General features: G+C 43.9%; 1 pseudogene; it reads left to right on the forward strand.

The window, feature by feature from the left end:
• The first annotated feature begins 12,024 nt into the window (after nt 1–12,024).
• On the forward strand, nt 12,025–16,245 carry LOC100970764 (large ribosomal subunit protein eL14-like; annotated as a pseudogene).
• The last annotated feature ends 5,452 nt before the right edge of the window (nt 16,246–21,697 follow it).

Below are 21,697 nucleotides of genomic sequence, written 5' to 3' on the forward strand. Positions count from 1 at the left end.
ATCAAATTCCCTTATAATTTTTTAGAGAGCTGTAAATGGCACCCTATCATCTCTGGGGAAATCTTTCCCTAAAGCTCCAATCCTCTTGGTCACTCGGATGAATAAATTGGCCTCCTTCCTTTTCATCTCTCCATTATCTGCCCCATCAGGTCAAAAGGAAACCATCTCAGTTTAAGACTTAAGCTTTGTTGAAGTTTCTAGCTAGTTAAGCTGAAAGCAAGAAAAGTCACTTCGACCAGGTGCAGTGGCTTCCGCCTGCAATCCCAGCACTTTGGGAGGCCGAGGTGGGCGGACCATCTGCGGTCGGGAGTTCGAGACCAGCTTGACTAATGTGGAGAAGCCCTGTCTCTACTAAAAATACAAAATTAGCTGGACGTGGTGGTGCATGCCTGTAATCCCAGCTACTCAGGAGGCTGAGGCAGGAGAATCGCTTGAACCCGGGAGGCGGAGGTTGTGGTGAACCAAGATTACGCCATTGCACTCCAGCCTGGGCAACAAGAGCGAAACTCCGTCTCAAACCAAAAAAAAAAAAAAAAAAGAAAAAGAAAAGTCATTTCATGTTGGCATGATAGTAGAAAGCATTTGGCCACATTTTAGTTTAATAATGGAAGATTATTAAGATTTAGCCTCCCCATTTAATTAATAAGGTCGATTAATACCGTTCCTGTTAAGAAGAAGAAAAAAAAGCTTTGCAATGTCTTGATTATAGATGTTTTAACCAGCTTACCCTTTTGTATTTTGAGTGTAAGGCACTATATCATGAACCACTGAGTTCCTCGAAAGCTCAAGAGACTTAAACAGTTGGAGAAAAGTCCAGGGGTAAGATAAGTCAGAAACGTAAACCTGCAGCAAAACGAAATTTCTTCAAATTAGGCTTCAGGAGAAGCAACAGATAAAAGCAACTGGCAACTGGAGATATCGTTTTTATTCTCTGGGCTAGAAGCATGCTGGCAGAGGCTTTAACTAACTAAATTTACTTGCAAGTTCTCCGAAGGGAGCGATCATATTGCACCAGGGTAACTTTTCAGAACACTTTACTTTGCAAACAAGTTCCCAGGGCCTTGTAAAATACTGAATTCCGAACCTCAATGTAAGTATAAAAATGCCAGCATGTGTATTGCATATCCCAACTACAAAAAATATGAGTTTAACTATTCGCTGAAAATGGAAACTTTAATAATATTTATGATTTACTAGAGCATGCAATCTTCATTTTGAAAGACTTAAAGCATCAAGGAGGTATTTATCCAAAATTAGCATCCAGTGATAGCACCTTGGGATATCCCTGTTTTGGCAGCATCTGTACCCAGATCTGGTTACAGCTCAATCCAATGCTGGAGCCACTGACCTCAGGAAGACAGGTGTTCTCTCCAATAGCAGGTCCACATTCTGGGCAATGAGAAATGTGCTTGATCTAATTGCCTGGAGGCCTGGCCTGTTTGCTCAGGTATCTGACCAGCACAGTGACCCCTTCACAAAGAATGAAGTTTTCATCTCTTCCTCAAATTAATTGCTCTGCAATTAATTTAGCATTACATCCCCCCGCCCCACAAAAAAAAGGTTTGCTTGGCTGAATACAATACAATACAATACAATACAATACAATACAATACAATACAATACAATACAATACTATTTGCTGACTTACTTACTAATGAATCCAAAGTTTATTGAATGCCCACTATGTACCAAGCACTTGGCAGCCCATGGAGATAAAAATATTAAATGACAAGGAATCGCTTTCATTAATAAGTTCAACATAGTAGCTCAATAATTGTTCAAAGGACCCAGAATAGATTTTCTATCTATATTTTATCCTTCCAGCTCAATCTCTTTTTTTTTTTTTTGAGATGGAGTCTCGCTCTGTCACTCAGGTTGGAGTGCAATGGCACCATCTCGGCTCACTGCAACCTCTGCCCCCCGGGTTCAAACAGTTCTCCTGCCTCAGCCTCCTGAGTAGCTGGGATTATAGGTGCGCACCATCACACCTGGCTAATTTTTGTATTTTAGTAGAGACGGAGTTTCACCATGGTTTCACCATTTTGGTCACACTGGTCTCGAACTCCTGACCTTATGATCTGCCCACCTCGGACTCCCAAAGTGCTGGGAGTGAGCCACCACATCCAGCCATTTCCAGCTCAATCTTAAAAGCCCATTTCAGGTCTTACCTCCTTGTTCATTTATTTAGGAAATCTCTATTAGGTTCCCAAAACTGTGTTGGGCACTGGAACTACAAAGATGTGGAGAATGCAATCCCCATACTAGAAGCTTTTAGCATTGCAGGCAGAAGGTAAGTGAGGCAGACAGGACCAGATCATGGCAGGTATAAGCCAGGCTAACCAAGGAGTATGGGCTTTATCCTACAGCAGTGAGGAGGCATTAGACAATCTAAGGAAGAGAAACATGATTAAATTTTCATTTTGGAAAGGTCAATTTGAGAATGATAATAAAGATGGATGGTAAGGAAGTGTGGCTGGAGGGAGGGAGGCTGGAGGGGAGGAAAAATCAAATTCCAAAGCTATGGAAGATTTAGCTAACAAGATTTAGCAACAAATCGAATGTGAAGACTGAGGGAAAACATAAAATCTAGGATGACTCTTAAGATTCTGGCATGAGTGGCATTAGGAGGAGAAGGAGGAACAGGCTAGTAGAAAAAATGAGTTCAAATGTGACTGTGTATTGTTGCCCCTTTGTAACATCCAGGTGTCACCATCAAGTTTGCTGTTTAAAATATTTGCCTGAAACTCATGAAAGAGGTAAGGATTCATGGATCATCACCTTGTAAATGGCAGCTGAAACATGATTGCAAATGACATTGCCAATTCTGTAGCCAGCCCATACTACTCCCTGGTTCCAAATACCTTGTACTCATCCCCACTGTGTAACAGGAGCCCTGCCTCCACCTGCTGATCAGGGACAATGACCTCGGCCAAGATGGTGACTCCTCTGCTTGTCTCCTGGCTCCTGGACACAAGGACTCCAAAGTATCCATAGGACACTCCAAGGACTCCAAAGGTGACAGCCATATTTGTAGTTCACTGCGTCCCCTGGCAAGAGTGCACTCCCTTACCAGGCCCTTCAGCTGTGCAGAGCCCAGAGTTGCAGGGGTGGAAAGAAAATCCTTCAGTGGGGTTTTCAGAGTGATGATAAGTCGAGGAAAAAAAATATTTTACAAAGTCTTGACTATTGATATTTTAACCAGCTTACCCTTTGGATTTTAAGTGAAAGGCACTATATTACTTAAATACAAAAGGGTAAGCTGGTTAAAATATCAATAGTCATATCAATGACTCACCTAGCATTCATTTTTTCATTCATTTATTATTCATGAATTAATTCCTTTTTGGCCAACTAATACAAATGGAACTTCTATCTCATATCCTAGGTAATGTGAAAGACAATGGGTGGACATGGATGAGTAAGCTTTAATTCCCTACCCTAAAATATCGCATAACCTGGTTTATAATGTTTAGGAGGTTAGGTGTCTTTTTCTTCTTTTCTTTTCTTTTTTTTGAGACAGAGTTTCACTCTATCGCCCAGTCTGGAGTACAGTGGCCTGATCTCGACTCACTGCAACCTCCACCTCCCGTGTTCAAGTGATTCTCATGCCTCAGCCTCCCAAGTAGTTGGGACTACAGGCGCCCACCACCACACCTGGCTAATTTCTGTACTTTTAATAGAGACAGGGTTTCACTATGTTGGCCAGGCTGCTCCCAAACTCCTGACCTCATGATCCACCTCCCTCGGCCTCCCAAAGTGCTGGGATTACAGGTGTCACCCACTGCGCCCAGCCTAGGTTAGGTGTCTTAAATGCATTTTTGACTTATTTTCAACATATGATGGGTTCATCAGGATATGATCCCATCATAAGTCAGGGAGCAACTGAATTAAATTTTCATCATAAAAAACAGAAACATTAAACATTAAAAGGATACAGAAAATAATAATCATTTTTAAGATACTGTCCAAAGATAAGCACTATTCATGTTTTATGTAGAATACTCAGTCTTTCTTCTAACTATAAAAACATGCTTTTAAAACATTTTTAGTAAAATGGATCATATTAAGCATATATTTGTGCTTTCTTTTCATTTATTCATGTTATATCATGAACATACTCCCATGCCATGAAATATAGATTCTCATCATTATTTTCAACTGTTTCATGGTATCCCACTGTATTGCATCCCATGATTTATTCAGCAGTTTCTGTACTGATGGAAACTTATGATATTTCCAAGTGTTCACTACTATAAGCAATGTAATAATGAATATCTTTGTACTTAAGACGTTATACATTGTGTGGTTTATTCCAGATAATAAATTCATAGAAATTGGCTTATATATTTCTAAGACCCTTTGGGTATATCACCAGTTTGTTTTGTTGTTGTTGTTTTGAGATGGAGTCTTGCTGTGTCGCCCAGGCTGGAGTGCAGTGGCGTGATCTTGGCTCACTGCAACCTCCACCTCCTGGGTTCAACCGATTCTCCTGCCTCAGCCTCTCCAGTAGCTGGGAATACAGGCATATGCCACCATGGCCAGCTAATTTTTGTATTTTTAGTAGAAACAGGGTTTCACCATGTTGGCCAGGTGGGTCTTGAACTCCTGACCTCAGGTGATCCACCCTCCTCAGCCTCCCAGAGTGCTGGGATTACAGGAGTGAGCCACCACGCCTGGCCACAAATTTGTTTTTTCAGTATAAGACTATCCCCACCTAGGGTTTGGGTTTCAAAATCCTAATTAAGGTTCTTTATTAAGGCTATTTGGAAGCCAAAGGCAGAGACTCATGACTTTTAGAAAATGAAATATAGCATATGTAAAGTTCACATGTCAAAAATGAGCTTGATAAAAATTTATAAAATGAACACACACATAAAACCCAGACTAAGAAACAGATCATTACCAAAACCATCTCCTGCCTCCTTCTAGTCCCTGCACACCACATCCATTTTCTTCCCAGAAAGCTCCCAGCCAGTGTCTCAGCACAGCCCAGCATGGCACTCCTCTAGGATTTTCTCAGAGCTACACCTCGACCTGAGGCTCTTCCTGCTCAACCCTCCTTCCTTTCTCCTCTGCGTTTACAGGTGTCAGACCTGCACCATGGCCTAGAGACTTTCTCCGACTACTCCCGCTCCTTTTCCCTCATCCTTTACCAGATACTACCCACAACGAATCTCTTGCCCTTCTAACTTTGCCTTGATGTCTGCTTCCCTAAGAACCCATCAGCACAGTTGGTCCTGAAGGCAGTCAGAAACAACAAGCTCTGTTTGGGGACTGGACCGCGTGCTCCCAGCTGGCAAGGAGAACCGCATCCCAAGTGGTATGTGGGCAGGGATAGTCCCAGTCACAAGGGCTATCCCAGTTGCTAAAAATACTATCAGTAGTGACTTGAGAGTGACATCCCAGTGGAGAATACACTGGCTAGTGATAGGATTCAAGCCCTGGAAAGCATGGGGGCCTGGGGGAGGGGAGGCACCTCACACAGGAAAGATGGAGTGAGCTGATTGCTCAAAAGCTGCATTGACATCCTACAGAACAGCAGTCCCCCACCTTTTTGGCACCAGTGACCAGTTTTGTGAAAGACCATTCCTCCACAGACTGGGGTGGGGTAGGGGAAGGTTTCAGGATGATTCAAGTGCATTACATTTATTGGGCACTTGATTTCTATTATTATTACATTGTAATATATAATGAAATAATTATACAACTCTCCATAATGTAGAATCAGTGGGAGCCCTGAGCTTGTTTTCCTACAACTAGCTGTCCCATCTGGGGTGATGGGAGACAGTGACAGATCATCAGGAGTTAGATTCTCATAAGGACTGTGCAACCTAGATCCCTCACATGCACGGTTCACAATAGGGTTTGCATTTCTATGAGTATCTAATGCCGCTGACCTGACAGGAGGCAGAGCTGGCGGTAATAACTCGCCTGCCTTCACCTCCTTCTGTGCAGCCCACGGGTCCGTGACCCGGGAGTTGGGGATCTCTGCTACAGAGGAAGCATTGCAAACAGAGGGCAGTCAACAAACAGTTATGGCTAAGTGTGAGAAACAGACGGTCTCTTCAGTAGTTTACAGGGTGAAAGAGCTAGCACAACTAAGGAACAAACTCAGGATCTGAGAGTCAGGGTCAAAGTTCCCCAAAATGGCTGAATGTCTTTCTGAGCATTCAGGTCTGTTGTGCCCCGGATGGGAACATCTGGGGCCCTGAAACATAGGATGGGAAAATCTGGGTGGATGCCCTGAAAGATGGTGTATCTGCAGACTCCCCAGTACCCCCAGAATCTGCATAGGTGGCCCACCCCTCCCTGTGCAAAAATACACCGCAGAGGCCTCTTCCCTCCAGGCAACTGGTGTCCCTCTGAGAAGCTGTGCCCACTTCCTCTCCTGGCTGCCAGCTCGATAATTTGGGGTAATCCCAGCATAACTTTACTGGGGACATTTGGGCCTGATAAGGGCACTAGTGTCCCTACCTCAGCTCACACCCGTGGCCCTGGGGAACATCATGACCAACTGACGGAGGAAGAAACTCCTATGCTTCGTGTACTGGTGGGTCAGCTCAATGTACAAATACAAGCTTTGTCATTGGAATGGGGACAATGGGCAGGTGAAGGGGGTGGCCACAGTGGCAGAGACAGAGGCTACGTGTGGACCCAAAAGCATGGACTTCACTGACCAAATCTGACCTTGCCATTGCTGCCTTTGAATATCCAACCTGGCAGCAACAGAGAGCAACGTTCAGCCCTGACGCAGCTCCATTCCTGGAGGAGACTCACTAGCAATACGTTGACTAATTGGGCCCCTTCTGTCCTGGAGAGGCAGAGTGTCATTCTCAGATAAACAGACACTGATTCAAGTATGGATTTGCTTTCTCTGTCCTCAGAGCTGCAGCCATTACCACTATCCAGGGGTTTATAGAGTGCTTGATCCACAGGCATGGAATCTCATACAATATAGCATCTGACCAGGGGATCCAGGTGCTATAGGCTGAATGTTTGTGTTCTCCTAAATTCCTATGTTGAAACCCCAACCCCCAGGGTGATGGTGTTAGGGGGTATGGTCTTTGGGAGGTGGTTAGATCATGAGGGCAGAGCTCTCATGAATGGGCACAAGGGGCGGCTCATGGCAACCACAGATAGGTGCACTGTTTGCATTTCCCTTCAAGAAAGAACTGAATGATCAGCTGCAAGGAGAGTGGTCAGCTGACAGCCTCCAGTTGCAGCACCTTTGGGACCCGCTGCAGTATTTGAGCTGAGGCCATGCTTTTCCCCACTCCTGCAGTCCCAGCCAATGACTGAGTACGGCAAGGGGCCACTCAGCACCCTCCCTTATGTTTGGGAACTTGTTACCCAAATCCCCAACCACAACCACGGGATTCCAACAGGAGCAATCATGCTCTTATATGTCCTGATTCCCATGGTCAAAGTTGAACTTGTATAAGGATGAATGCCCAGGCTGGGCCACTCATAGTCCTTCCCCTGGCTGTTGTTGTTGTTGTTGTTGTTGTTGTTGTTGTTGTTGTTGTTGTTGTTTAAACTATAGTCGAGAAGAACATCTCTCTAGTGCAGGAAGTTGCAAGAGATAGCCTTGGTAGTTGTTGGTTTCTGGCCATATGAGGACTCCCATCTGCAGTGAATGAGAAAGAAACCAACACACACAGATGCACAGAGAGGAGATAGAAAGTGCCTGTAGTGGCTGGGCATGGTGGTTCACGCCTGTAATCCCAGTATTTTGGGAGGCCAAGGCAGGCGGATCACCTAAGGTTGGGAGTTCGAGACCAGCCTGACCAACATGGAGAAACCCTGTCTCTACTAAAAATACAAAATTAGCTGGGCATGGTGGCGGGCGCCTGTAATCTCAGCTACTTGGGAGGCTGAGGCAGGAGAATCACTTGAACCTGGGAGGTGGAGGTTGCGATAAGCCCAGGTGGTACCATTGCACTCCAGCCTGGGCAACAAGAGCAAAACTCTGTCTCAAAAAAAAAAAAGTGCCTGCAGTATCAGAGCTCTAAGGTCCAGCTGTACCCAGCTCTCCTGGGTTTGATTTTTCTAATCTTTTCTAATATTGGGTAAGAAGTCCGGTATGTTTCCAATAAACATTTTAATTGGAATCAGCTGTCTATCACGTGCGACCAAATAAGTTCTGACACACATTTAGAAGTATCCTACACCTATTTTATATTGATAGTTAATATAGAGTGAGTTGATGGTTTATTATGTTCTAAATAATGGGCTAAGCACTTTACATATATGAATTCATTTAGTCCTCCAAGCAACAATATGAGTCTCTTCTCTCTCTGTTATTTTTCCCAATTTACATATAAAGAGACTGAGGCTAATTTGCTCTAGAATCAAGGCTACTACATAAGGTATTTTAGCACATGACCTTATAATGTGGGCTTCGGAGAGCAGAAACTTTGGAAAGTGCCATCTTCAGTGTTTTAGTTTCTCACCAGGTGATGACATCTCTGTTTTGCAGCATGAGCAAGACAGGTTTGCAGCTGCAGGCATCCTGCAACCCCTGCTAAGGGTTGAAGGACCATTTTCAGGAATAAGGAGAGCAGCATAATACAGAAGCAGAACTGATCATTCCCTACATATGCACATTTTGGAAGCTTAAACTGGGATTCAAGATTGGACAAGTATGAGTACTTACATGGTCAGAACATATACATTGGGACAATCCTAGATATCTAAGAAGTAAGGGTATCAGGGGTACCTACCAATAGATAGCTCTCAATAGAGATTCCTGGAAGGCCAAATCCTTCCCTCCCAGAGGCCTGGAATCCAATGTCAGTGAGTCACTCCTTTATGTGAAGCATCCACATGACCTCTGCTCTCTTTTAAAATTAATCTCTGAGGCCAGTCAAGGTGGCTTATACCTGTAATCCCAGCATTTTGGGAGGCCAAGGTGGGAGGATCACTTGAGGCCAGGAGTTCAAGACCCGCCTGAGAAACATGGTGAAACTCCATCTCTACAAAAACTACAAAAATTGGCCAGGCATGGTGGGTCACGCCTGTGGTCCCAGTTACTGGGGGGGCTGAGGTGAGAGGACTGCTAGAGCCCCAGAGGTGGAGGTTGCAGTGAGCCAAGATTACACCACTTTACTCTAGCCTGGGCGACAGAGCTGGAGTAAAAAACAGACAATGTCTCAAAAAAAAAAAAAAAAAGGAGTAGTAAAAGGTGGGGAAAGGCCTCTCCAACCCCACCACTAAGTGGAACTTCTGTTAATACCAGAACTCGGCCTCCAGATCAAGACCATCCAAAAGAATATAATGTGAGCCACGTATTTCATTAAATTGTTTCTGATAGCCATATTTAAACATTTTTTTCTAAAAACAAGGGAAACTAATTTTAATAATATGTTTACTTAATGCAGTATATCAAAAATATTATTTCAACAGGTGGTCAATTAAAAATTATTAGTGAGCTATTTGATGTTTTTTTTTTCATCTAAGTCTTTGAACACTAGTTATTTTACACTTATGGCAAATCTCAATTCAGATGCTAAATTCTCATCAGAAATACTTGATCTGGCTGGGTGCAGTGGCTCATGCCCATAATCTCAGCACTTTGGAAGGCTGAGGAGGGCGGATCACTTGAGGTCAGGAGTTCGAGACCAGCCTGGCCAACACGGTGAAACCCCATCTCTACTAAAAATACAAAAATTAGCCGGGTGAGGTGGCGGGCCTATAATCCCAGCTACTTGAGAGGCTGAGGCAGGAGAATCACTTGAACCTGGGAGGCAGAGTTTGCAGTGAGCCAAGATCATGCTACTGTACTCCAGCCTGGGTGACAGGGTGAGACTGTCTCAAAAAAAAAAAAAGAAAAGAAAAGAAAAGAAAAGAAATACTTTATCTGTATTTAGACTTCATAAAATTGAAAATTGAAAAATTAGTTTTATACAGCAAGTTGTTCAAAATATACTTAAAATTTTCCAATAACTGAATCCAGTATCAGTTTTCAAATTTAAATTTAAACTAATTATAATGCACACAATTAAAAATTCCATTCCTTGGTCACAGCAGACACATTTCAAGTTCTCAGTGGCCCCAGTAGCTAGTGGCACCATGTCAGACAGCACAGAGAACATTCCATCGGCACAAAAAGTGCTCTGGTACTGTGCCACACTAGATGGTTCCAGCCTTGGCCCTGCAAGGTCGGAAGTGAGTTACGTAAACAAATAGGTTCCTCAACTTCCCAGAGGCCTTCCCATGCCTCTGCCTGGACTCCCAGACTAAGGCTTCTGAACCCCTTCTTCCACCCACTCCCCAACGACCTCCCCAGCAAAGTAGTTAAGAGCAGGGCTCTGAAGTCACAGAGATCCCAGGTTCATCTCAGCTCATCATGTACCAGTTATTTGACTTCCAACAGGCTAATTAACTTTTCTGAGACTTGGGTTTCTCATTAGTAAACAGAAGACAGTATTTTAAAGGAATGTTGTGAGGAGTGCATGAGGTAATGAGTACAAGGCATTAGCACAATGCCTCACACAGAAAATAATGAAAGGTAGTTATTATCAGACAAAAACCCCAAACTTTTTTGTATATGTTTTGTAGATCCCTCCCCAGCATCCTCCTGCCACCCGGGCCAGGTTATCCCTTGGTATCCTTTGGAGGGATCGGGAGTCAGTGGGGATGGGGAGGGACAGGGGAGGGCCTGGTGTGTGGGTGCCGGGGTGCCCCTGTGAGCCCTGTGGTTGTTAATTTACAGGGCGTTTGTGCTGCTGCTCTCTTCAGCTCTTCCTTCCCTGCTTATCAGTTCAGATGGCTTTTGCTCTGGAACTCTCAGTCCCACACGGTCCCCCTCTTTTTTCTGTGACCTAGAACAAATGATTAAGCATACAAAACTATCACCAACACCCTCTTTCTAAGGACATCAATGACCTCATTCACTCCAAACCCACGGGTACTTTCTGCTCCACCTCTTGGCAGTGTGTGAGCTGTTATTTCTTCCCCTCCTCATCCTGGCTGCCTCTGCCACCCTACAGACCCTTCCTCCTCCTGCCTTTTCGAAGGCCGATCTTTTTACTGCTCCCTAGGCCTGAGCCTTCCCCAAGCCACAGTCTCACTTGGGCAATCTCATTTACTCCAAGGCCTCAGCTCAGAGCCCCTAAACTGTCAGCTTACAAACCTGCACCTCCAGCTCCCACATCAGGTTCAATTCACAGCTCCCAACTGGTCTCACCACCTGCATGACCCACCTCTGAATTCATCCTTATTCCCTTCAAACCATTCAGGTTCTCACTTGCTCTGAGTTGGGGAAGAGAATACACAAGTAGCTACAAGCGCCCATGTGCCCTTCCTGTGCCAAGAACTTCATTTAACCTTCACAATGACTCTGAGGGGAAGGAATAACAGTCTCCAGTTTATACCTGGAAAAGACAAGGCTCAGAAGAGGAAGAAACCCAAATCCAGGGCCAAGGGTGGTGGCTCACAGCTGTAATCCCAGCACTTTGGGAGGCCAAGGTGGGTGGATCACTTGAGGTCAGGAGTTCGAGACCAGCCTGGCGAACATGGTGAAACCCCATCTCTACTAAAAATAAAATAAATTAGCTGGGCATGGTGGTGCAGGCCTGTAATCCCAGCTACTCAGGAGGCTGAGGCAGGAGAATCACTTGAACCCAGGAGGCGGAGGTTGCAGTGAGCCAAGATCATGCCACTGCACTCCAGCCTGGGCAACAGAGCAAGACTCCATCTCAAAAAATAAATACATAAATAAAAAAGAAACCCAAATCCAGGTCTATCTGAATTCAGACTCCGTGCTCTTCCCAATCCACATGTCTGCCTCCCGTGATTCATTCAACAGATTGAAGCTCTCTGCCAGGATGGATTACACACTGTCTGTCTTTGAAAGGTTCGCAGTTCAGTGACAGACAGAGAAGATATGGATAAATATAGTAGTGTGGAAGTGCTGGGATAGGGTCTTGGGTCAGGAAAAACTCCTCCAGAGAAGTGACATCTATACTGAATCAAGAAGGACCAGTAGGAATTATACAGGAAGATACAGGGTAGGAGGAAGTGGTGAGCAGTGAGTGTAAATGCCTGAAAGCTGGGGAGAGAGAGTTGGGAGGCTGCAAGTGGTTTCAACATGGCAGGAGCCAGTGCTGAAGGAGCCTGAGAAAGAGGTAAGCAGAGGCCAGCTAGAATCTAGGTTGAAGGTGCAAGAAACCATTCAATGCTCTTAAGCAGAGGAGGGGCAGGTGCAGATTTGCATATGAGAAATAATCACTCTGGCTGCAGTGTGGAGAACAGACTGGAGGGGCTCCTTGGGGTTGGGGAGACACTGAACAAGTCACTGGCTTAGTCCAGAGGAGAGAGGATGATGATGGTGCAAAAGAAGGGAGAGGCCCCCTCAATGAAGAGGACTAGAGAGTTATGCGGGTTGGTGATGGCACAGGACTTGTTGGTTGACTAGATATGCAGGGCAGCTAAGCACTTGCAGGCTGGACAATTGTGTGGATGGTAGTGGAGTCACTGAGAAAGGGACACAGGAGAAAGGGCAGGTGTCAGGGGATGAGGATGCATTTCACTGGGGACCTGTTGAGTTGAGGCACCAGTGGGACACCCAGATCAGGATGTCAGGTGGACAGTGGTATGTGGGTTCGCAGTCAGGAGAAAACTGTTTGGGATAGACACAGAGGTCTGAGTGTCATCCGTGATAACTTGAGCAAGGGGAATATAAAAATGATCCTAAGAGACATAAAATGAGAGGAAATGCAGGCTAGAGCAGGAACTCTGAGGAACACCAACATTTAGGAGGTGGGCAGCAGAAGAAAGACCTTAGAGGAGAACTGTGAAGAAGCCAGGAGGTAGATTTAAAAAAAAACAAAACAAACAAACAAACAAACAAAACGCAAGTGTAACCAAAGCCATGGCAAGTGTAACCAGTTTCAACAATAGGGAGGTCATTGGTGCCCTTGTTGGGAGAGTCTAAGTGGAGTTTAGATGGCAAAAGCCAGTTTGTGGTGGGTTGAGAAGAGATTGGATGGTGAGCAAATGAGGACAGTAAGAATAGACAATTCATTAAAGATGTCTAGTTGCAATAAGCTCACTTCAAAGATTAAATAAGATGATGAATGAATGTTATGTGCCAATGCCTGGCATATAACAATAACTCAGTCAGTGTTAGCTACTACTATTATTATTATATTAAAGAATATATTTATCCTGGCTAACACGGTGAAACCCTGTCTCTACTAAAAATACAAAAAATTAGCGGGGTGTGGTGGCAGGCGCCTGTAGTCCCAGCTATTCGGAAGGCTGAGGCAGGAGAATGGTGTGAACCTGGGAGGCGGAGTTTGCAGCAAGCCAAGATCGAGCCACTGCAATCCAGCCTGGGCAACAGAACAAGAGTCCATCTCAAAAACAAACAAACAAACAACAAAAAAGAATATATTTCAAGGAAGAAGAGAAAAAATGGTAGCCATAAGGAGATGTGAATTTACGGAGGCTTTTTAAAGGCTTCTCTCCCCATTATACCAAAAAAAGAAAGAACTTCCTTCTTGCCAAACGCTGCCGACATGATGTTCAAGCACTTCCTGGAGGTTTGCCAGGTGGCCTATATCTCCTTTGGACCTTATGCTGGAAAGCTGGTCGCAGTTGTAGATGTTACTGATGAAAACAGGGCTCTGGTTGATGGACTTTGCACTCAGGTAATGGGACAGGCCATGTCTTTCAAATGCATGCAGCTCACTGACTTCATCCTCAAGTTCCCACATAGCACCCACCAAAGGTATGTCCAACAAGCCTGGCAGCAGGTAGACCTCAATGCAAAATGGGCAGCCACACTAAGCCAAGAAGATTGAAGCCAAAGAGAGGAAAGCCAAGATGACAGATTTTGATTGTTTTAAAGCCATGAAGGCAAAGAAAATGAGGAAAAGAATAATTAAGAATGAAGTTAGAGGCTCACGCCTATAATCCCAGCACTTTGGGAGTCCAAGGCAGGCAGATCACCTGAGGTCAGTAGTTTGAGACCAACCTGGCCAACATGGTGAAACCCTGTCTCTACTAAAAATACAAAAATTTGCTGGGCATGGTGGCGCGTGCCTGTAATCCCAGCTACTTGGGAGACTGAGGCAGGAGAATCACTTGAACCCAGGAGGCAAAGGTTGCAGTGAGCCGAGATTGTGCCATTGCACTCCAGCCTGGGCGACAAGAGCGAGACTCTGTCTCAAAAAATAAACAAACAAACAAAAAATGAGTTTAGGAAGCTTCGAAAGGCAGCTCTCCTGAAAGCTTCTACCAGAAAAGCACCTGCTGCTAAAGTCCCAGCAAAAAAGATGATCACTGCGGGCAAGAAGGCTCCAGCCTGGAAGATTCCTGCCCAGAAAGCCACAGGCCAGAAGGCAGCACTTCTTCAGAAAGCTCAGAAGGGTCAAAAAGTGTTGGCCCAGGGAGCACCTTCTCCAAAAGTGTCTGGCAAAGAAGCATAAGAGGCTACTACTAAAGTAATAAAGGCTCTTTTTGACATGTTAAAAAACAGGGAAAAAACGCTTTAAAAATTTCATCAAAGAAATACACGCAAATGGTTCAAAAAAGCAACAGTCCCGAGACATCCTGAAGAGGCAAGCACTTTGAACTGCTTCTGTGTTGTAGTAACCTCCAGATCACTAATTCACCTCCTGGCCTAACTATTTCTTGATTTTTCCGCCTTAGACATTCTCTATTCCTGATATGCTGGATGAGAATTTAGTTCACTTACACTCCTCTCGTTCCCCTCTCCTCCAAAGTGGTTGCATCACCATTCTCAATCTCTCCACTGGCCCTCTTTGCAACCTACTTAAGCTCCCTTCTTCGTTCTATTAATCATGGATAGTGTCTCTTGACTCCCTACTTCTACGATAAGGACATTAGTAGTCTATTCTTCCTCTCAAGAGGGAAGGTTTATTTTGGTATGGTTTGGTTTGGTTTATTTTGTTTCTAAAATGTGGAGATTCTTAAATAGGCCTCATGGGAAGGAATCAATGGCAGTAAATAATTGAAGATAGATGACAAAACAGTTGTTGGCATGAGATCCCCGAAGAGGCATAAGAGGACGAGGTAGAGCCCAGTGTGTGACATCTCCACAGCAGCACTACAATTTCCAGCACACATCTAGGAATCTTCTGGGACCTACAGAACTCCTTTGTATCCTGGATCCAATCAGCTATACAATTTCATAGATTTGCTTCTTCAATTTCTCTCTTTCTATTCCCTTCTCTCCTGCTCATGGCTTTAGCTCAGGCTTTCATTGTTTCTGACTTGGACAACAGGCTTCTTCTTTTTTTTTTTTTTTTTAAGTGAAGGCAAGTTTATTAGGAAAGTAAAGGAATAAAAGAATGGCTACTCCATAGGCAGAGCAGCTGACAAAAGACTTCTTTTTTTTTTTTTTTTTTTTTTGAGACGGAGTCTTCCTCTATAGCCCAGGCTGGAATGCAATGGCATGATCTTGGCTCACTGCAACCTTTGCCTTCTGGGTTCAAGTGATTCTCCTGCCTCAGCCTCCCAAGTAGCTGGGATTACAGACGCCCGCCACCTCACCCCGCTAATTTTTGTATTTTTAGTAGAGACGGGGTTCCACCATGTTGGCCAGGATGGTCTTGAACTCCTGACCTCAGGTGATCCGCCCGCCTTGGCCTCCCAAAGTGCTGGGATTACAGGTGTGAGCCATCATGCCCAGCCAATAAAAGACTTCTAACTGATCTCTTTCTCTACCCACTTTTCCCTCTCAAGTCTCTTACACTGATGCTGGATTAATCTCTTACAGCAGAACTCTCATCATCCTACTCCCTTGTTCAACCTCCGCAGGCTGGCTTTCAAGGCCTTCCATAATGAGGTCCCAGCCCAGCATGGGATAATAAAGGTTCAATCTGGGAAGAGTGAGGCAGACGTCAGGGGCAAATGGAGAGTGTTCTTCAGGCACAAACGCAGTTCCTCAGGCGCACCTGTTTTAACAAGAGCTTCAGGGCCAAAGGAGGTAGTGAAAAGGCAGCCAAATGTGTCTACTGCAAAGTCACATAGCCATAGCAAGGGCTCTGGTTCAGAAATTCTCTTAATATTTCCTTTGGAAACTTACAAAGAAGAAATACAAAAAGCCAATAAACATATTTAAAAGTTCAACATCACTGATCTAGAAAAGCAGCCATGACTGTGTCCCATTTTGTAAAGGGCTTCCTCTGTATCTGTTCTTAAATCAGTCACTAGACATCTTAGCTGGCAGCTGCCTTCCCCTCCTTCTCTGATCTGAGTCATTTGGGAACTAGATATGCCTGGTTTAGGGCACTAACTATGGAGAGCATGTGAGGTATGTACCTCTGTGTCACAGAAACTCTAACACAGAGCAAGATTATTTTTAGAGGTGACCTTCTAGGTTCCACGGAAAAGTAAACAGACAGATGCACATGATTTCCTCTGAGAGACTCACAGTAAACAAACCAGCACACATGCACTCGCTATTATCCTGCGTCAGGTGAAAAGCTTTATTGAAAGCTGGAAATCAACCAGGATGAAGAGGGGGTAACTGAGTGAAAGATCACAGCATCCAGCTACTCAATCAGAAAGCTGCAGGTGGAACAACTTTTCCATTCTAAATTCTTGGAAAACATGTTGTTTTCAATAAATTTTCAATAGTTCCCCATGAAAATATTTGTAAAATGTATTACTTAATTTCTTGCCTTTCATTTAGTATTATTCTTTTTGTTATTATGTTTGTTATTTTTCTTGTGTAATGTGTTTATTACTTTTAAATGAACATTTAACAAAATAGAAAAGTCTCCATAATCCTCCCCCTTGTTAATAGTTTGTTGGCCACCGGGGTGGCTCACACCTGTCATCCCAGTACTTTGAGAGGCTGAGGGAGAGGGATCGTTTGAGTCCAGGGGTTCGAGACCAGCCTGGGCAACATGGTAAAACCCCATCTCTACTAAAAATGCAAAAATTAGCCAGGCATGATAGCATTCACCTGTAATCCCAGCTACTCAGAAGACTCAGATGGGAGGATTGCTTGAGCCCAGGAGGTAAGAGGTTGCAGTGAGCTAAGATTGTACCACTGCACTCCAGCCTGGGCAACAAAGCCAGACCCTTTCTCAAAAAAAAAGAAAAAGAAAAAGAAAAAAAAATTATTGTATATGTCTCCAGATATTGCATACAAATACTCATATCTATATATCAACAAAATAAAAGATACAGTCTTACAACTTTCTTTTGTCATGTAGCAGTATATGTTGGACAGCTTTTCATATTGGTATACATAGGTCTCACTCTATGTTGGATGTTTAGGTCATTTCCAGTGTTTCACTCTTACAAATAACGCAGAAGTAAGCATCTTTGAAAGATATCTTTGGGCACTTGCAATTGTCCAGCAAAAACTTGGACAACTTCTGGGAGGAAGAATTCTGGATCAAAATATTTACATATTTTAAAAGTTTTAATGTAGTTACTGCCAAATTGCTTTCCACCTGTCTCCCGAAACATATAAGAATAAATTTATTTCTCATGAAGACTTAGCACCTGACACAGTGCCTGGCACACAAGAGCTGTTTATTAATTGCTGTTTAGGTTAAATCATCATAAATATTCATTATTGTTCTGGTTATGAAAACGATGCCTCTGACATGATTGAAATGCTTACCCTGTCTGCGTCACTCCTAATTGTCCCAGACATTGGAGGTATTTAAGTGCTGGTAAAGCACTGGAGTAGTAGTCATGGTAGTAGCAAATATAATTTTTAAGAAATAGTACAAAGGCCAGACTCAGTGGCTCATGCCTATAATCCCAACATTGTGAGAGAACAAGGCGGGAGGATCACTTGAGCCCAGGAGTTTGAGACTAGCCTGGGCAACATGGCAAGATCCTGTCTCTACAAAAAATTTTAAAAATTAGCCAGGCATTTTAAAAATGGGACCTGCAGTCCCATCTACCCAGGAGGCTGAGGTGGGAGGATCGTCACCTGAGCCCAGGAGGTTGAGGCTGCAGTGAGCCATGATCGCACCACTGCACTCCATCCTGGGCAGCAGAATGAGACCCTGTCTCAAAAAAAACAAAAAGTACATATCACAATACTCCTGATTGACTCCTTGCTGGCAAGCTATTTGTTGTCACCTAAAATCATAGAATTCTACAGTAAACAGGAGCCTAGACATTAAATTATTTAAATGTTTCTTTTTTTATATGAATAAGTAAAAGCCCAGAGAGGTAGTGGTTGGTCAAAGGTTTGAGAATTTTACTTAAAGCACCTCTTCTTTCCCACCTTCCTTTTTTTGACTTAAATGCACAGGTTTAGTATATGTTTATTGCACTTGACTATATCATATAAATGAGGCACATTATTAACTAGAATATGTTTCCTCAAGTCTTTTTAGGTCTGTCAGTTTATCTGCCTAGAGCTTCCCTTCTTGGCTTCCTAATTTTCTACCGCAAGTCAGCCAAGGATTGAAAATCAGATTACCAAGCTTATTAGAACTATAAGTCAAGCATGAAACTATTAGAACGACATGTGAAGAGGTGGAATCACTGTGTGGTCTAAGGTTTTCCTACGTGTGAAACACAGGATCTCAATACCTTTCTGTCAGCTGTTTTGGCTACTCAGGACAGCTCATGTGTGTGTTTGCAGGCACAGCCAAGGCTTTAGCAGTGTTGCTGTGTTCTGGATTGTAGGGTGGATGCACCTGACAGCAATAACTTAACTTGTGCATACCCCGAGAATGACCCTTCTGGCAGATGCACCTGACAGCAATAATTTAACTTAAGCATACCCTGAATGGCAGATGCACCTGGCAGCAGCAATAACTTAAGAAATGAGGGTTGCCGGCTGGGTGCAATGGCTCACGCCTGTAATCCTGGCACTTTGGGAGGCCGAGGCGGGTGGATCACTTGAGGTCAAAAGTTCAAGACCAGCCTAACCAATATGGTGAAACCCCAGCTCTACTAAAAGTACAAAAATTAGCCGGGTGTGGTGGCAGGTGCCTGTAATCCAAGCTACTTGGGAGGCTAAGGCAGGAGAATCGCTTGAACTCAGGAAGTAGAGGTTGTAGTGAGCTGAGATCATGCCGCTGCACGCCAGCCTAGGCAACAGAGCGAGACTACATCTCCAAAAAAAAAAAGGAAAGAAAGAAATGAGGTTTGCCATGTGAAGGTTGCCAGGGGGAGCCTGCTGAGTGAGGGTGCTACATACACTGCATGCCTTTTGCAAGTGGTTGCAGTTCTTCTGTCCAGCCGGCCACCACTGGACTGTCCCTGTATGTAAGTTCCCCCAAATAAAACCCTATGTCTTGTTTGCTGGCTCTGGGTCTCTTCTTCAGCCCCGTGAACCTGGTTAAAGTTAATAGGGATCTAGCATAGCATAGGTAGATATTATGTATTATATAGAGTGAAATCTTAGAAGGTATTCAAAACCCTTTAGATTTCAAAACTTCCCAAATTCTAAGAAAACAAGCAGCTAAAGAGTTTGTCTTCAAATGCTGTTAGCTTTTGGCCAAGGTCTAAAGTACAGTGAAATAAGAATGCTTTCTCCATCCCTTTGCAGAGATATAATGCCAACTTTGGTTTCATTATTAGAAATTTCAGAAATAGTGTCCACAACAGACAGAATAATGACTGTTTGAAGATGTTCATGTTCTAATTCCTGAAATCTGTGAATATGTTACCTTACATGGCAAAAGGGAGTTTGCAGATGGGAAAGTTAAAGATCTTGAGATGGGGAAATGACCCTGGATCTTCCAGGTGGGCCCAATGTAATAACAAGCGTTCTTATAAGAGAAAGAGGGAGGCAGGAGAGTCAGAGTCTGGGGAGATGTGACAACAAAAGCAGGGGTCAGGGTGGAGAAGAATGCCAGAGGAAGAGGCCCTGAGCCAAGGAATGCAGGCAGCCTCTGGAACCTGGGAAATGCAAGGAAATGGATTCACCCCCAGAGCCTCCTGAAAGGCATGCAGCCCTCTACTGACAACCTGATCTTAGCTTAGCAAGACAGCTTTGGGTTTCTGACTCCAGAACGGTAAGATGATATGTCTGTGTTGTGTTTAAGTCACTAAGTTTCTGGTAATTTGTTCTAGCAGTGACAGGAAACTAACACAGTGTTTTACCATAAAGCAGTTCAAATCTGCATTTTGACTGAAGGACAACTGTTCTTTTGCATATTAATCAGGGCAAATATCTCTTAAATATAAGTGGCAATTTAGGCCAACATAGTTAAACAGTATCCAGTGAGAATTTACTAGAATCCCCTGGTTTTATTTTTTTTTCCAAAGAATTGCTGCTTACATATCTGGTAAGTGTAAATTACCTGTAGAAATACAAAGCAGTGCTTTTTTTTTTTTTTTTTAGCGACAGGGTTTCACTATGTTGCCTAGGCTGCTCTTGAACCCCTGGCCTCAAGCAATCCTTCTCCCTAAGCCTCCCAAGTAGTTGGGATGACAGGCATGACACTATACCCAGCAGTGCTTATTATTTTGAAGAATATGATCATGATTATTAATATCTGCACCCCAAAAGTAATAATAAATAAAATTGGCTGTGCGCAGTGGCTCACGCCTGTAATCCCAGCACTTTGGGAGACCGAGGCAGGTGGATCACCTGAGGTCAGGAGTTCAAGACCAGCCTGACCAACATGGTGAAACCCTGTCTCTACTAAAAATACAAAAATTGGCATGGTGGTGGGCACCTGTAGTCCCAACTACTCAAGAGGGTGAGACAGGAGAATTGCTTGAACCCAGGAGGCGGAGGTTGCAGTGAGCCAAGATCATGCCACTGTACTCCAGCCTGGGTGACACAGCAAGACTCCCTCTTAAAAAAAACAAATGAAATAAAATGTATATAACTTATTTTTATCATGTTTCACATTTTAATATACATTATGCCAAAAAACTATTAAATGTGATTTTTATCATTTCAATTACGATGAGCTTTATGACAAACTATCTCCATTTATTTATTTATAGCCTGTCACCCAGGCTGGAGTGCCGTGGTGCAATCATAGCTCACAGCTTCCAACTCCTTGGCTTAAGCAATCCTCTGGCATCAGCCTACCAAGTAGGTAAAACTACAGGTGTGCACCACCACACCCAGCTAATTTTTTGTAGAGATGGCATCTCACTTTGTGCTCCAGGCTTGTCTTGAGACAAACCATCTCAGGAGAGCAGAAAAATATTAAGCAACTAGCAAATTCACATAATTCTGTGCCTTAGTTGAAGCTGGAAATGCTTTGATAAACTATTTTTTTTCAGGATGCTCCACCTAACTGAACATATCAGAAGCCTCATAACTTGCATGGACTTGGGTGTAAAGCATTCTGGGGCCTCAGGCAGGAACAGGACTAGAGTGAGGTGAGAAAAGCACAAAATTTAAGGTGACACCCAAAATTTTAGTAATCAAGATAAATGTTTCTTTTTTTTTTTTTTGGAGGCAGAGTCATTTTCTGTCACCTAGGGTGGGGTGCAGTGGCGCAGTCTCAGCTCACTGCAGCCTCCGCCTCCTGGGCTCAGGCAATCCTCCCACCTCAGCCTCCTGAGTAGCTGGTCTACAGGCTCACACCACCACGCCCAGCTAATTTTTGTATTTTTTGTACAGATGTGGTCTTGCCATGTTGTCCAGGCTGGTCTTGAACCAAATGATCCTCCCATCTTAGCCTCCCAAAGTGCTGAGCTTACTTACAGGCATGAGCCACTGATCCCGGCCAAGATCAATGGTATGTTAATGTAATATTCTGAAAAATCAAATCAA

Source organism: Pan paniscus, chromosome 12 (assembly GCF_029289425.2).
Source record: "Pan paniscus chromosome 12, NHGRI_mPanPan1-v2.0_pri, whole genome shotgun sequence".
Classification (NCBI taxonomy): domain Eukaryota; kingdom Metazoa; phylum Chordata; class Mammalia; order Primates; family Hominidae; genus Pan; species Pan paniscus.